General features: G+C 41.6%; 1 pseudogene; it reads left to right on the forward strand.

Annotated features, from left to right (window-relative positions):
- Positions 1-10690: 10690 nt before the first annotated feature.
- LOC108178093 (FACT complex subunit SPT16 pseudogene) lies at positions 10691-13912 on the forward strand (annotated as a pseudogene).
- The last annotated feature ends 844 nt before the right edge of the window (positions 13913-14756 follow it).

Genomic DNA, 14756 nt, shown 5'->3' on the forward strand with positions numbered 1-14756 from the left:
GTGGGATTAATATGGGACAGGGGTATCTTAATCACTAGGCTACATGCCCAGTCCAGATTCATGCCTTTTTAATTAGTCTCACTCATTTTGCCAACTGAAGGATGCCAAGCCTCACTCTAACTGGCCAGGCTCGAGCTAAATAGGAATGAGGTATTTACAGAGACCCAACCCCCACAATTCTTCCTTCCTTAGCCTTTGCTTTCTTCATGCCTCTGAAGCACTGAGATTTCTTCCATACCCTCTCTTCCTCCTGTCTGTCCTTTCTTCCTAGGGAGCTAAGCCAAGGCCGTGTCTTGGGACCTCTTTGCTTCCCTCTTTGTTTCTTCATTCAAAAGCCAAGGCTGGTCTCACTCAGTCCCAGGCATACCACTCTGTCATTTGTCCTTGGATTTTTTCTCTTCCTTCTCTCCCCGAGGTGCAGGAGGAACTGGGAAGATATAATTGATGAAAACTTGCAAAGTCCTATAGAGTAATAGAAAATACTGCAGTTTTTGGATTTCTCTATCATTCTAGGTAAAATACACCCTTTTCCTTCCTGCCACACTTCCCGTTATTCTTTGTGTCCTTTCCTGGATTTCGTCTGTAGCTCTTATCCTCATCTGAAATTAGTTACTTAGGTATTTACCTTATTTTCCCCACTAAACTGCAAGCTACTCAAGGACCAGGATTTGTCTCTCTCTCTCTCTTTCTTTCTTTCTTTCTTTCTTTCTTTCTTTCTTTCTTTCTTTCTTTCTTTCTTTCTTTCTTTCTCTCTCTCTCTCTTTCTCTCTCTCTCTCTTTCTCTCTTTCTTTTTTTTTTAAAGATTTATTTATTTATTTGAAAGTCAGAGTTACACAGAGAGAAGGAGAGGTAGAGAGAGCGAGAGCAAGAGCGAGAGCAAGAGAGAAAGAGAGAGAGGTCTTCCATCCTCTGGTTCACTCCCCAGTTGGCCACAACAGCCACAGCTACACCAATCGAAGCCGGGAGCCAGGAGCTTCTTCTGGGTCTCCCACCCGGGTGCAGGGGCCCAAGCACTTGGGCCATCCTCCACTGCTTTCCCAGGCCATAGCAGAGAGCTGGATCAGAATAGGAACAGCCGGGACTAGAACCAGCGCCCACATGGGATGCCGGCACTGCTACATCACAGCACCACCCCAGGATGTGTCTGTTTCACTTCAGCCTCCCTCATGCACAGAACAGGTTGGATGTGTAGGAGATGCTCAAGTAATATTTGTTGAAGGAACAGAGCAGCTTGGATGGAACAAGAGAACAAATAATTCTTGAATTTCAAATCGCTAGTCTTTTGGGAGCATTGTACTTTATTTGCTTTAGAAGCACCAAAACAGATGAGTGAATTTCTCAGGGTTCTAACGGACTGTGTCATGGTAGTCTGTAGAGATGACATCGTAGGACTTAGAGTAGTTGGAGGAGCTGAGCTGTTGCCTGGGATGCCCACGTCCCACACGCGAATGGCTAGGTTGAAGTCCTGGCACTGCTCTCAAATTCTAGCTGCCTACTAATGTGCACCTTAGGAGGCAGAAGGTGATGGCCCAAGTCTTTGGGTTCCTGCCACCACACGGGAGACCTGGGTTGAGCTCCGGACTCCTAACTATTTACCCTTGCCTACCCCCTCTTGTTGTAGGCATTTGGGTAGTGAACCAACAGATAGAAGAATTCTGTCTGTCTCTGTCTAACTGCCTTTCAAGTAAACAGGATAATATTTTTTTAGTGATTTATTCTTTACTTTTTTATTTTTTATTTTTTATTATTTTATTTTATTTTATTTAATGAACATAAATTTCCAAAGTACAGCTTATGGATTACAATAGCTTCCCCCCCCCCATAACTTCCCTACCACCCACAACACTCCCCTCTCTACTCCCTCTCCCCTTCCATTCACATCAAGATTAATTTTCAATTATCTTTATATACAGAAGATCAATTTAGTATATATTAAGTAAAGATTTCAACAGTTTGCACCCACACAGAAACACAAAGTATAAAATACTATTTGAGTACTAGTTATAACATTAATTAAACACCTAAGAGTAACTGTGTATTAATTACAGAGTTCAACCAATAGTTTCAAGTAGAACATAAAAATACTAAAAGGGTAAAGTATTAAGTTCTTTTTTTTCTTTTTCTTTTTTTGTTTGTTATATAGTTTTTTTTTTTTATTTAATGAATGTGAATTTACAAAGTGCAACTTTTGTATTGTTGTAGCTTCCCCCGCCCCAACCTCCCTCCCTCCCGTGGCCCTCCCCTCTCCCATTCCCTCTCCCATCCCGCCCTTCATCGAATTTCATTTTCAATTACCTTCATATACTGAAGATCAACTTAGTATACACCAAGCAAGGATTTCAACAGGCTGCCCTCACACAACCGCACAAGGTATAGGGCATTGTTCGACTAGTAGTGTTGTTTTTAAGTTTCATAGTAAAACACATTAAGGACAGAGATCCTACGTGGGGAGCATGTACTCAGTGACTCCCGTTGTTGATTTAACAATTGGCACTCTTATTTATGACGTCAGCAATCACCCGAGACTCTTGCTATGAGGTGTCTAGGCTATGGAAGCCCCTTGAGTTCACCGACTCTGAATTTGTTTAGTCAAGGCCGTATCACAGTGGAGGTTCCTTCCTCCCTTCAGAGAAAGGCACCTCTCTCCTTGATGGCCTATAAACAGGATAATTTTTAAAAAGACTTAAAGGAGGTATATAAGGAATGAGTTTTTGTAATTAGTATAATATGTACAAATATCTTTATTTTATGTAAACACAATTCATCTTTTTATGAGGGTATTTCAAAAAGTTCATGGAAAATGGGATTAAAAGCTTAAATTGGTGTAAAAATTTTTGAAATTCATGCATAGTTTTTCATAATAATGCCTTTTTCATGAGATTTTAAGATAATCTCAGAGCACAGATTTCAAAATCTTTTTCACCAAAATAAATTTACATTCGAATTCCATTTTCTACACACTTTTGAAGTACCTCACACACATGCAAGACAACATTTAATGAAAACAAATGTTTTCTCTTCGTTTATTAATTATGGGGAAAACTCTATTTTATATGTTCTCCACAAAACACTTGTTGGTCATGAGTGAATTTCAATTAAATTTTGAAATAGAAGATATATATTACTAAACACTAGAGAATGGGGTAACTATTATGTGTAATATACAAATACATGTATGGGGGACAGAGATGAGACATTAACCAACTTTTGATAGTAAAAATGAAAGCAGGTACTTATATAATTAATAATTTAATTTCTTTGTAAACTGACTTGCTTATCACGCAGAAGACACGTAAAAGCATATTTTTGCTTTGTGCCTCAAGGTGGAGTTTATGGAGAGAATGTACAAATGAGATCACTGAACTCATGCTGGTGGGACTTCTGTAATTTAATAGGCAACCAACAACTCTGAGAAATTCACGTCATTGCAATGTTTCTTCGGGTAGAAAGTAAATTCTATCACCTGCAGACAGAGCTCAGGCTCACATTCCAAGTCAATCAGCTTACAGAAGGTGTTAGGAGACAGTGCTGCCAGCAGGTGGTGCCAGCAAGCAGTCATCAAGGACAAATTCTTGCACAGTAACTTTTTTTTAAAAATATATATATATTCTGGAGTTTATTTACTATATTGGATTGTTATATCAAAACCATGGGTGAGTCCTCTGAAAGGTGTTTGGGACCTTGCTAGTAGTATATTTTCTGACAAGTGGTTATATGCAGATTAAGAACAAATCAGGAGAATGAGAGCCTTTAAAAAACAAGTAATTCATTGTTCTCATATCTTATCAGTGTATAAGATAAGTCATCCCCTCCATGATCAATCAGTCTTCCAGACTCATACTGATATATGAGCTGCTTTTCATCAAATGGGCTAATAACAACAGAAAGGTTGCTTTGGGCAATTTTAGGTTATGTTGAATGAAAAAGTATAATGTCTAGAATAAAAGAGATGATGGATTTCCTTTCCTCTGGGCTAGTCAGACCATGTGGCAAGTTGTACTTAGCTTGGAACATCATATTTTTCAAACAGATACAGTCAGACTGGATTACTTCAAGGAGGGTGGCAAGGATCAGGAGGACTTGGGGTATGCATGGGAAATACATAGTACAGAGAGAGAATCTAACCAGGAGGAGGAGCGTGGATCGTGAGCAGCAGGGGGAATAAAGTACATTGCTTGCTGACAAACAGAAGAGCATACATTCTAGAGAACGTGTAGCAGTGCCCTAAAGGACTAACAAGTAAAGAGGAAAGAATTAGGTGGCAACAAACAGAACGTTCAGTCACAAGCGTTCCAACAAGAATGAAGAGGTGTCATTAGGCAAGAATGGATTATTCCCCAGAAGTTGTCGAGCCGATGGACTCTAGTGCCAGCTTTTATAGACAACAGGAAGACACAAGTATCAGATGAGCGGTAGATGAGGCCAGAGCTTTGCATACATTAGAACAGGTGTTGGTGACAATCTGTGACAATTTGTGACATGGCTCACAAATCTAAAAGTATTTTATTTATACGACTACCATTTATTCTGATATTTACTTCTTAATCTGTAAGGGTAACATGCCATTTATTTTTATGACATAATGCTTAATGACAAGTTGTAGTGGGTTTGCACACACACCCTTCCAGGCAAAGTAAAAGGGTAGGAAACCACCGATTGAACTCTCATTTTTCTTGAAACACAATTGTAACATCTGAAATTTAAAAACATTTAAGCTACTTATCTTAGTGATCTTTAAACGTTCCTACAAATCCTCAGAAGCTAATTATTCTAGATCCTTGAGGAATGAGATTCGCTTCTGCTTGCCCTACCTTTCCCATGATCTTGAATGGTCTTAGACACGTGAGGTCTTTGCTTGTCACATTCATTTCAAAGGCACATCCTGGCTTGTCTTCAGGTTTTTACTACTAGAATGTGTATCCCTAAACACAGTGATTGTGATTTGGCCTGTTTTGGGCTGTATGAAAATGGAAGCATGGAAAATGTGTCCTCTTTTTCTCAATATTGAAGAAAAAGAAGATCATTCCAGATTGGTGTGTGTGTGTGTGTATTTGTGGCTGACTACAGCCATAACATAGCACAATTTACCAATTTTACTTTGATGGACATCTTTTCCTTTCTTGACTAATGCTTCTCTGAACATGCTCATCCATGTCCCCTCATGCAGCATAGAGAAGAATTGATGGAAGTGGAGAGTTTTAAAGGAAATAAAACCTCTGTGAAAATTAAAAACCCTTTCTGTGCGCAATTAGTGACCCAATCATTATTGTCAGGAATGGTTCATGATGAAAATACTTTCAATCTATTAACAAAACCAAGCGATAAGCACTCAAAAGTATCAGGAATATTGTTTCAAGGATGAAGAGGTCATTTATAAACTTGCCTTTTTTTCTCTTGCTCTAGATATAACTACCTAAATGGATCTCTCCTTTTTTTTTCTAGTGTTCAGTTGTTTTCCATTTGGAGAAAAAGATGGTTGTATACAAAAATGCATACAGCAGGAATGTGCAGCTCACTGAAACCGTCTGACATGCCCTGTGGAGGACACCACCAAGCCACAGCACTTGTAGGTCCCCACAGGTCCCTCCCCATCACCTCCTTCTCCTGCTCCCTTTGTACACTCATTGCTTTCTTTTTTTTTTTTTTTAATTTGTCAGGTAGAGTTATAGACAGTGAGAGAGAGAGAGAGAGAGAGAGAGAAAGGTCTTCCTTCCGTTGGTTCACCCCCTAAATGGCCGCCACAGCCGGCACTGCGCCGATCCGAAGTCAGGAGCCAGGTGCTTCTTCCTGGTCTCCCATGCGGGTGCAGGAACCCGAGCACCTGGGCCATCGTGCACTGTCCTCCTGGGCCACAGCAGAGAGCAGGACTGGAAGAGGAGCAACCGGGACTAGAACCCGACACCCATATGGGATGCCGGCGCTGCAGGCGGAGGATTAACCAAGTGAGCCACGGCACCGGCCCCTCATTGCTTTCTTGTTTGTCTTTTACCACACAAGTGTGCACCCTTCAACATTATCTACGAGTTTTTGCCAATTTTGACCTCCATAAAAATGAAATTTTAGGGAATCATTTTGTGTTAATCTTTCTTTGCTCAATATTAAAAAGAAAAAAATATTTATCTGCACTGTTTTTTGAACAGTTTATTTATTTGAAAGGCAGAGTGAAAGAGAGAGAAAGATCTTTAATCTACTGGTTCATTGCCCACATGCTGCAGCAGCTGGGGCTGAGCTAGGGTGAATTCAGGAGCCTGGGACTCCATCTGAGTCTTTCAGGTGGGTGGCAGGGGTCCAGGCACTTGGACCAGCTTTACTGCCTTCACAGGTGCATGAGCAGGAAGCTGGTTTGGGAGCAGAGGTTCCAAGACTCTGATATGGGATTTGATTATCCCAAACTACTGCTTAACCTGCTATTCTACAGTGCCCAGCCCTATGCATTCTGACTCATGCAGCTGCTATTTATTTATTTGTTTGATCTGTGTGGAACACCATTAGGTAAATTTTCCACAATTTATCTATCACTTTTACATCAATAATCTTTCCCACTATTTTGCTATTATTTGCATTTTGCTCTACATTTCCTTCTACACGTCTCCTGATAGCCCCATAAAGACATTTACTGGAGTTCATGTCTGGGGACATGACTGCCAGATTCAGAGGGATGCATATTTACATTTTCATTAGAGAATGGCAAATTATCTTCTCATATGGACACACAAATTTACACTGCCACCAGAAATACACGTGAGGCCTTCTGGCTCCATGTTCTGAACATCCGATATGGTCAGACTTTCTAAACTTAGCAATCTGGAGAATGTGCAGTGACATCAAATTATAGCTTTATTTTCTTTTGTATTAATGAAGGTGAATACATCTTCATTTGGATTCCCTCATTTGTTAATGTCTAAGTCTTTTGTTCATATTTTCTACTGTGTTGTTTTTCTCTTACTGTGTATAAGAATTCTTCATATATTTTGGATAAAAGCCCTTGGCTACCAACATGCATTATAAATCTCCTTTTTCACTCTATGGTTTGCATTTTCATTCTTTCATGGTGCTCTCTGATGAACAAAGCCTGTGATTTTAAAATTGTCTGATTTCTTGATCTATTTCATTATTACTGCTCTTCTGTTCCATTACATATTATCATAATCCAAGATTATGAAGATAATCTACTGTGTTGCTTTCTGTAATATTTATTGTTTTGCTTTTCACATTCCAATCTTTAATCCTTTGGAATCAATATTTGTGTATGGCCCAAAGTAGGGATACAGGCTGTCTCTCCCTCCGTTCTTCCCTTCCCCACTCAGGATAGTCAATTATACATATCCATTTATGAAGAAAAATCAACTTTCACCTATGACTTTGCAGCGCTTCTTGAACCATAAGTTAAATGATCATTTAATTTGTTTTAGTTTGTACCGTTGGTCTACATCTCTATCCTTGCTCCAATCCCTCCCTGTCCCACTGCCCACAGCAGTGTCATCAGCCCTTGATACCAAGATGGCAACTTCTCCCATCTTTTCCTTAAGTGTCTTGGATCTTCTTTGCTCTTTGCTTTTGTATTGAATTCAGTCACAGAAAAAGATAAGTTTAGTTTCATTTCTGTCACTCACCCCTCTCTCTACTAACTTCCTTTAGAAAGTCTTTCCATACAAGTCAATTTTATAACAACACGCTTGCTTATGTAACTACTGTTACTTTCTTTCAGGCTCAGAAGATTTGAATGAAAAATGTACTGGGGCTGGCATTGTAGGATAGCAGGTAAAGCTGCCTCCTGTGGTGCCAGCATCCCATTGTGTACCTGTTTATGGGCCGGCTGCTCCACTTCTGATCCAGCTCCCTGTTAATGGCCTGGGAAAAGCAGCAGATGATGGCACAAGTATTTGGGCCCCTGCTACCCACATGGGAGACCTGGATGAAGCTCCTGGCTCCTGGCTTCAGTTTGGTTCAGTCTGGCCTTTGAGGCCATCTGTGGAGTGAACCAGTGGATGGAATATCTCTCTTTCTCTCTCTGTAACTTTGACTTTCAAAATAAATAAATAAATAAATATTTTAAAACTTTTGATATTTTTCAGAAAAATGAATTTTGTACTTGTTTAATAATGTAGAAAACAATAGAGGATAATTGTCCTTAGTATCTTAGCACATCCTTGACAAACTCAATGGACCATTCATACTACTTTTCATTTTATGTGCATTTAAACAGGACGACCTAAGGACGAAGATGCCAAGCAGTGTGTCACTGGCAGCTTTCACTGAGGGAGGATTCCACAGTCCCCTAGTGACTTCAACTCCAACCTGGGAAGCGGTCTGAGTGACTACTTGGCTCCGAAAAGGGAAGCCACATCACCTCCCTGCCCTTTCCCACCCTCACAAAGCACCAGAATCAACTGGCTGTGTAGGGCCGTGCAGCTGATTCTGTTCCAGAATGAGTCAGGGCAACTCACTGGGGCAGAAGAAGCCCTGTAATGCTGGGTGGAAGTTTTGGGCACCAGCCTTGCAGCTGTGCTCACTCACTCTGTGTGACTCAGGAGAGTTCCCCTCAGCTTCCTGGGGAAGCTAGCACTAGCAGTACCCCATAGAAATTATGGATGCTACCTGGTAGAGTTCCCTCTGCACCTCCTAGCTCACAGTGCTGGGAGCCCCAGGCACAAACCCTAGAACACCCTTGCATACCGTGTGAGAACTGGGGCAATTTCATCTGCTCCTTGCAGAACTGGGACTGTTGGTGTTTGTATTATAACCTTTGGAGTAATTCACAGTCACTTGTGGTATCTGGAATACTCTATCTACGTCATTCTGCTTCAGACAGGTACCTACCACTATCCCCAGCACCTGACTCTTGCCCCGGGAGCAGCCCTAAGTCTCAGAACTGGGGAATGTGATCTGAACCTGCACTATTCCTGCAGACTGACTATAGGGTACACAGAGATTTTGCCCCGGCAGGAATAGGTCTGGAGAGGTGGAATACAGGCATTCTTTCCTAGGTCCCACCTGTAGAATCCAGTGGTTTTGAGGAAGTTTGGTACTGATTATTACAGTCCTGGCATTTCAGGGTACAGTGGGGTCATTACCCAGACCTCCCGGGGTAAGAGTCAGGTGTTGGGTGTACCTTGAAAAGTGGATCAACAAATGACTTCATAGAGTTTGTGGGAAATGAAAGAACAAAATACATAGACAAAAGGTTTGAAATCTATTCATAATCATCTAATAATATGCATTGTTCAAGTTTTTGAGAAGCAATGGAAGAGAGAGAGCTCCCAACCACTGCTTTGGTACCCACAATAGTCAAAAGCCAGGGCATGGCCAAGCTGAAGCTGGGAGTCAGCTATTGAATTCGGGTGTCCCAAGTGGGAAATAGGACCAAATTACTTGAGCCATGATCTGCTGCTTTCCAGAGCACACATTAGCAGGAAACTGGAATCAGGAGTAGAGCTATGACTCAAACCCAGACCTGTAAATATGGGATGTAGATATCCCAAGCGGTGTCTTAACGCCTAGCCTAAACATCTACCCATCCTTGGACCTTCTGAAGACCCTCCTATGTGTTGTGCTTTCAGCAATCCCAGGAAGAGTCTTGCTCCTTCAAAGTCATCTTAAGCTGGCAATTTGACTTCTTTTCCAGTTTTATCACTTTAATTAGATCCTCATTGGAAGAGATTCCAAATTAATAAGGATGCCCAGGGAAGGGAAATTGAGCTCAAGAACCCAGTAATATGCCTGAGGAAATTAGAAAGGACTGTACTTCTAATAAAAAAAAAACAGCAGCTCTGAAATTCCAAGTTATTCACCTTGAATTTCACTCTTGACATCATTGATAGGTCATTAAGCAAACCTCCTTTTTTTAGGTCCTCTTCCCTCCTATCCCCATATTGTTAGCACTGTTCACAGGATTAAGTTAAATAATAATTTATTATTTATATATTTATTATATATTATATAAATATATAATAAATATATTTATTATATATTAAATGTATTTAAATCTTTGCCACTTGGCCTCCTAGGATTTTCTTTTATGATTAAGTGGTTCCATTCTTATCTTTATGGACATTGTTAGGAGATACTTAATCTCCATATTCCTTTGTCTATCAAGATTCCCTTGGAGATTCTCGGGTTGCATGCTGAAGTACAGCATAGTTACAAACTGACTTACAGAATAGCATAGCCTTCTTCTGCAAAATTTGCCCATTTTTTCCTAATGCTAAACTGTGTTAATGTTCTTATTTCACAGCCACATGCTGATGTCTTTGATAATTGTTTACCTACAAATATCACTGGGGAAGCTGTGGGCTTTGTTGATGATACAATTTTAGTGTAATATCTCAGACATGGGCTAGGAAGACATAAGTGTGCTAGGTATGCAGAGGCAAGGAGCCAAACATTACCAAGTTGGGAAAAGAAGAATTAGGAAGAGAAGGAAAAAGTGACTGGATCATTGAAGAGATTGGCATAGATATGATAAAGACAAATGATTGGTGGCACTCTGACACTGATGTCATAAGTCATCTTGGGTTTTTCTCCTCACATGTTCATGTGATATTAATGCAAAAAAAAACAGATGTAATGTAGTTCATAGATACAATTTCAAGAATATGAGAGAGTGTGTGATTCCAGGGTGGAGAGCAGTTGGTAGAGCTGGGACCTCATGTGATTCTCGAAACTCAAGGAGGAGCTGTGTCCAGGGCTATGGCTATAACTCTGTGCAAAGACACTTATTATTGGTGGATGAAGAGACTGAACAGCAGTTAGTGGAAAGGAGAAGATGAGTGTGCCAACGTGGATGCCATTGTTGTATCAGTGGGTGTTGATAAAGAAATTGTCTATGCCAAGTCAACTGCCTTGCAGACATGGCTCATTGGTTATGAACTAGCTGATACTATCATGATCTTCTGTGATGATAGAATCATCTTTATGGTCATCAAGAAAAAGTGGAGTTCTTAAAACAGATTGCCAACACTAAGGGCAATGAGAATGCTAATGGAGCCCCTGCCATCACACCGTTAATACAAGAAAAGAATGAGAATGGTAAGAGCAGCTTTGACCAAATGATAGAAGCCTTTAAAGAAAGCAAGAGTGGCAAGAAGATTGGAGTGTTCAGCAAAGACAAGTTCCCCGGAGAGTTCTTGAAGAGCTGGAATGACTGCCTCAACAAAGAGGGCTTTGAAAAAATAGGTATCAGTGCAGTTGTGACATGTATCATGGCCATAAAGGAGAATGGGGAGCTCAACCTCATGAAAAAAGCAGCCAGCATCACCTCTGAGGTCGTCAACAAATTCTTCAAGGAAAGAGTCATAGAAATCGTTGATGCATATGAGAAAGCTTTGCAGAGCAAACTGGCTGAGTCTGTGGAAAAGGCCATTGACGAGAAAAATACTTAGCTGGGGTAGATCCTTCTACTGTGGAAATGTGTTACTCTCCTATTATTCAGAGAGGTGGCAACTACAATCTCAAGTTTAGTGTGATGAGTGACAAGAATTGTAAGCATTTTGGGGCCATCACTTGGGCCATGGGTATTTGCTTCAAATCTTACTGCTCCAACCTTGTTCACACCTCGATGGTTGACCCTTCTCAGGAAGTTCAAGATAATTACAGCTTCTTACTACAGCTTCAAGAGGAGTTGCTAAATGAATTAAGACATGATGTGAAGATATGCGATGTGTATAATGCTGTCGTTAAAAAGCAGATTAAAAAGCAGAAATGAGAGCTGCTGAACAGAATTACCACAAACCTAGAATCTGGAATGGGAATTGGATTTCATGAAGGTTCTCTAGTAATCAATGGTAAAAATCAGTATGAAGTGATGAAAGGAATGGTTTTCAGCATCAATTTGGGATTCTCAGACCTGACTAGTAAGGAGGGAAAGGAACCAGAAGAGAAAACCTTTGCTCTATTCATTGGTGATACGGTACTTGGGGATGAGGATTGCTCAGCCACTGTTTTCACTTCTGTGAAGAAGGAAGTGAAGAATGTGGGGATTTTTCTGAAGAATGAAGGTAAGGGAGAAGAGGAGGAGAAGGGTGAGGCAGAGGACCTTTTAGGAAAGGGGTCACAAGCAGCATCACTTACAGAGAGAGCACTAAATGAGGACTGCTGAAGAGAAGCAAAGGGCACATCAAAAAGAAATGGCAGCTCAACTCAATGAAGAAGCAAAGAGGTGATTGAACAGAAGGGAGAGCAGCAGCTTCAGAAAGCTCACAAATCTAATGTGTCCTATAAAAACCTAAGGAACCTACATATTGAGGAAATGAGGATCTATATTGATAAGAAATATGAGACTGTAATAATGGCAGTATTTGACATTGCCACACCTTTTTCACATTGCCACAATCAAGAATATGTGTGTGGAGGGAGATTATACCTACTTTCAGATCAACTTTTATTGCCCAGGCAGTGCTCTGGGGAGGAATGGGGGCACCATCTTTCCTAACACTGAAACCACTTTTGTCAAGGAAATTACATATCGAGCTTCAAATATGAAGGCACCCAGAGAACAGACAGTACCAGCATTGAATCTTCAGAATGCTTTCTGGATTATAAAAGAAGTCCAGAAGCATTATAAGACTCAAGAAGCAGAAGAGAAAGAAAAGGAGGGCACTGTGAAATAAGACTCACTGGTGATCAATCTAAACCAGAGTAATCCCAAACTGAAAGAGCTGTACATTTGTCTGGGCATTGCCCAAGAAAGAATGCAAGGCTTGCTGGAGGCCCATGTCAATGGTTTCCACTTCACTTCTGTTTGGGGAGATAAAGTGGATATTCTGTACAGTAATATCAAACATCCATTGTTCCAACCCTGTGATGGAGAAATGATTGCTTTCACTTCCACCTCAAGAACACCAGCCTGTTTGTGAAGTGGCACACAGATGTGCAGTTCTACACAGAAGTAGGAGAGATCACCACAGACCTGGGGAAGCATCAGCCTATGCATGACTGAGATGACCTCAGTGCTGAGCAGATGGACCGAGAAATGAGGCACATACTGAAAACAGCTTTTAAAAATTCCGTTAAGCAAGTAGAGGCTCTAACAAAGGAGGAACTGGAATCTGAAGTGCCTGTTAGAGATTTGGGATTTAACGGAGCTCCCTGGCAGAGTACCTTCTGCCTGCAGCCCACTAGCAGTACACTGGTAAATGCTATAGAATGACCCCCTTTTGTGGTGACATTGGCTCAGGTGGAGCTGACCCACTTTGAACAGGTCCAGTTTCACTTGAAGAACTTTGATATGGTAGTTGTCCATAAGGATTATAGCAAGAAAGTGACAAGGATCAATGCTATTCCTGTAGCATCTCTGGATCCCAACAAGGAATGGCTGAGTTCCTGTGACCTAAAGTACGCAGGAGGACAGTCCCTGGACTGGACAAAAGTCATGAAGATCGTTGTTGATGACCCTGAGGGCTCCTTTGAACAAGGTGGCTGGTCTTTCCTGGAGCCCGAGGGTGAGGGCAGGGATGCTGAGGAAGGGGAGTGAGGAAGGGGAGTCTAAAATCCAAGAGGAGACGTTTAATCCATCAGAGCATGACTGTGAGGAGGAGGAAGGGGAGGAGGGAGAGGAGGAGGAGGAGGAGATGGAGGAGGAGGAGGAGGACGAGGAGGACGAGGAGGACGACAGCAATGAAGAGTTCTCATCAGAAGCAGAAGAACCAGACTAGTCCAAGGAATCATTGGGCAGTGAAGAAGAGAGTGGGAAGGATTGGATGAACTGGAGGAAGAAGCTCGGAGAGCGGATCGTGAGAGTCATTATGAGGAAGAACAGAGTCGAGGTAGGAGCCGAACGAGGAAGGCATCTGTACACAGTTCAGGCCATGGCTCCAACATGGCTCCAGATACAGCTCTGCACCCCCAAGAAAAGGAGGCAGTAACTTCCGAACTTTGGACCTCAGCTCCATTTTTCCTTCAGCCAACCCCTGAACATTTTACATGACATACAAACTGTGTTTTTCCTTTTGTTTTCTCTAAGGTCCTGACATTTATGTTTATGGGTTTAGGGGGCCATTTGTGTGGACTGTGTCCTTGGGGAATTCCAGGCCCACCAGGACATGTACCAATGGCCCTATTGAGATAGCAAGGTGGGAGGTGAAGAAAGACAGAGGCTCCCCCAGTTAATAAGTAGTGTTCCATTACTCTCTTCCTGTCGCCCTCTGCAAGGACAGGCACGGTTTCTGACATCTTACTTTTTGGTGCCTCAAAGCTGTTATTACCAAGAAAATGGTACAAGGTGACCCTTTACTTGTTCCATGGTTCTGACTAGCAGATTCACTCCTCCATCCTACCCTACTGTGAAGACCTTCCTCGTGTCTCTTTAAGTTCCATATTTGCAATAGTCAAGAAAAGTTTCTTGGAATTTGCTAATGGTGGGATGAACCATGCAACTTGAGCTAGCGAGACAGATTGGGCTAGTGCCTTCGTCTGAGTTTTCCTGCTTTCTTGCTTTATGCAGATTCTGAGGTATTTCTGCTGCCTTGGGAGACGAAAGCAGCAGCAGCATTCCCTGGCTCAGTTATTTCTCATTACAAATTCATACTTGGTTCAATGATAGATGGCAGAATTGCCACTGCGTCGTTTCTTTTCTGATACATCTAAAGAAGAATGGATGGGCCTCATACACTGCCTTCCAGTGAGTTCTAGAGGGAGGCCCAAAGGAGTCAACCCTTTAGATCTGGAAGGCACAAGGCCTGCTTTGGGCCTACAATACCCTGACAAGAGAAGAGAAGAGAAGAGAAGAGAAGAGAAGAGAAGAGAAGAGAAGAGAAGA

This window comes from Oryctolagus cuniculus, chromosome 1 (genome assembly GCF_964237555.1).
Source record: "Oryctolagus cuniculus chromosome 1, mOryCun1.1, whole genome shotgun sequence".
Lineage (NCBI taxonomy): Eukaryota > Metazoa > Chordata > Mammalia > Lagomorpha > Leporidae > Oryctolagus > Oryctolagus cuniculus.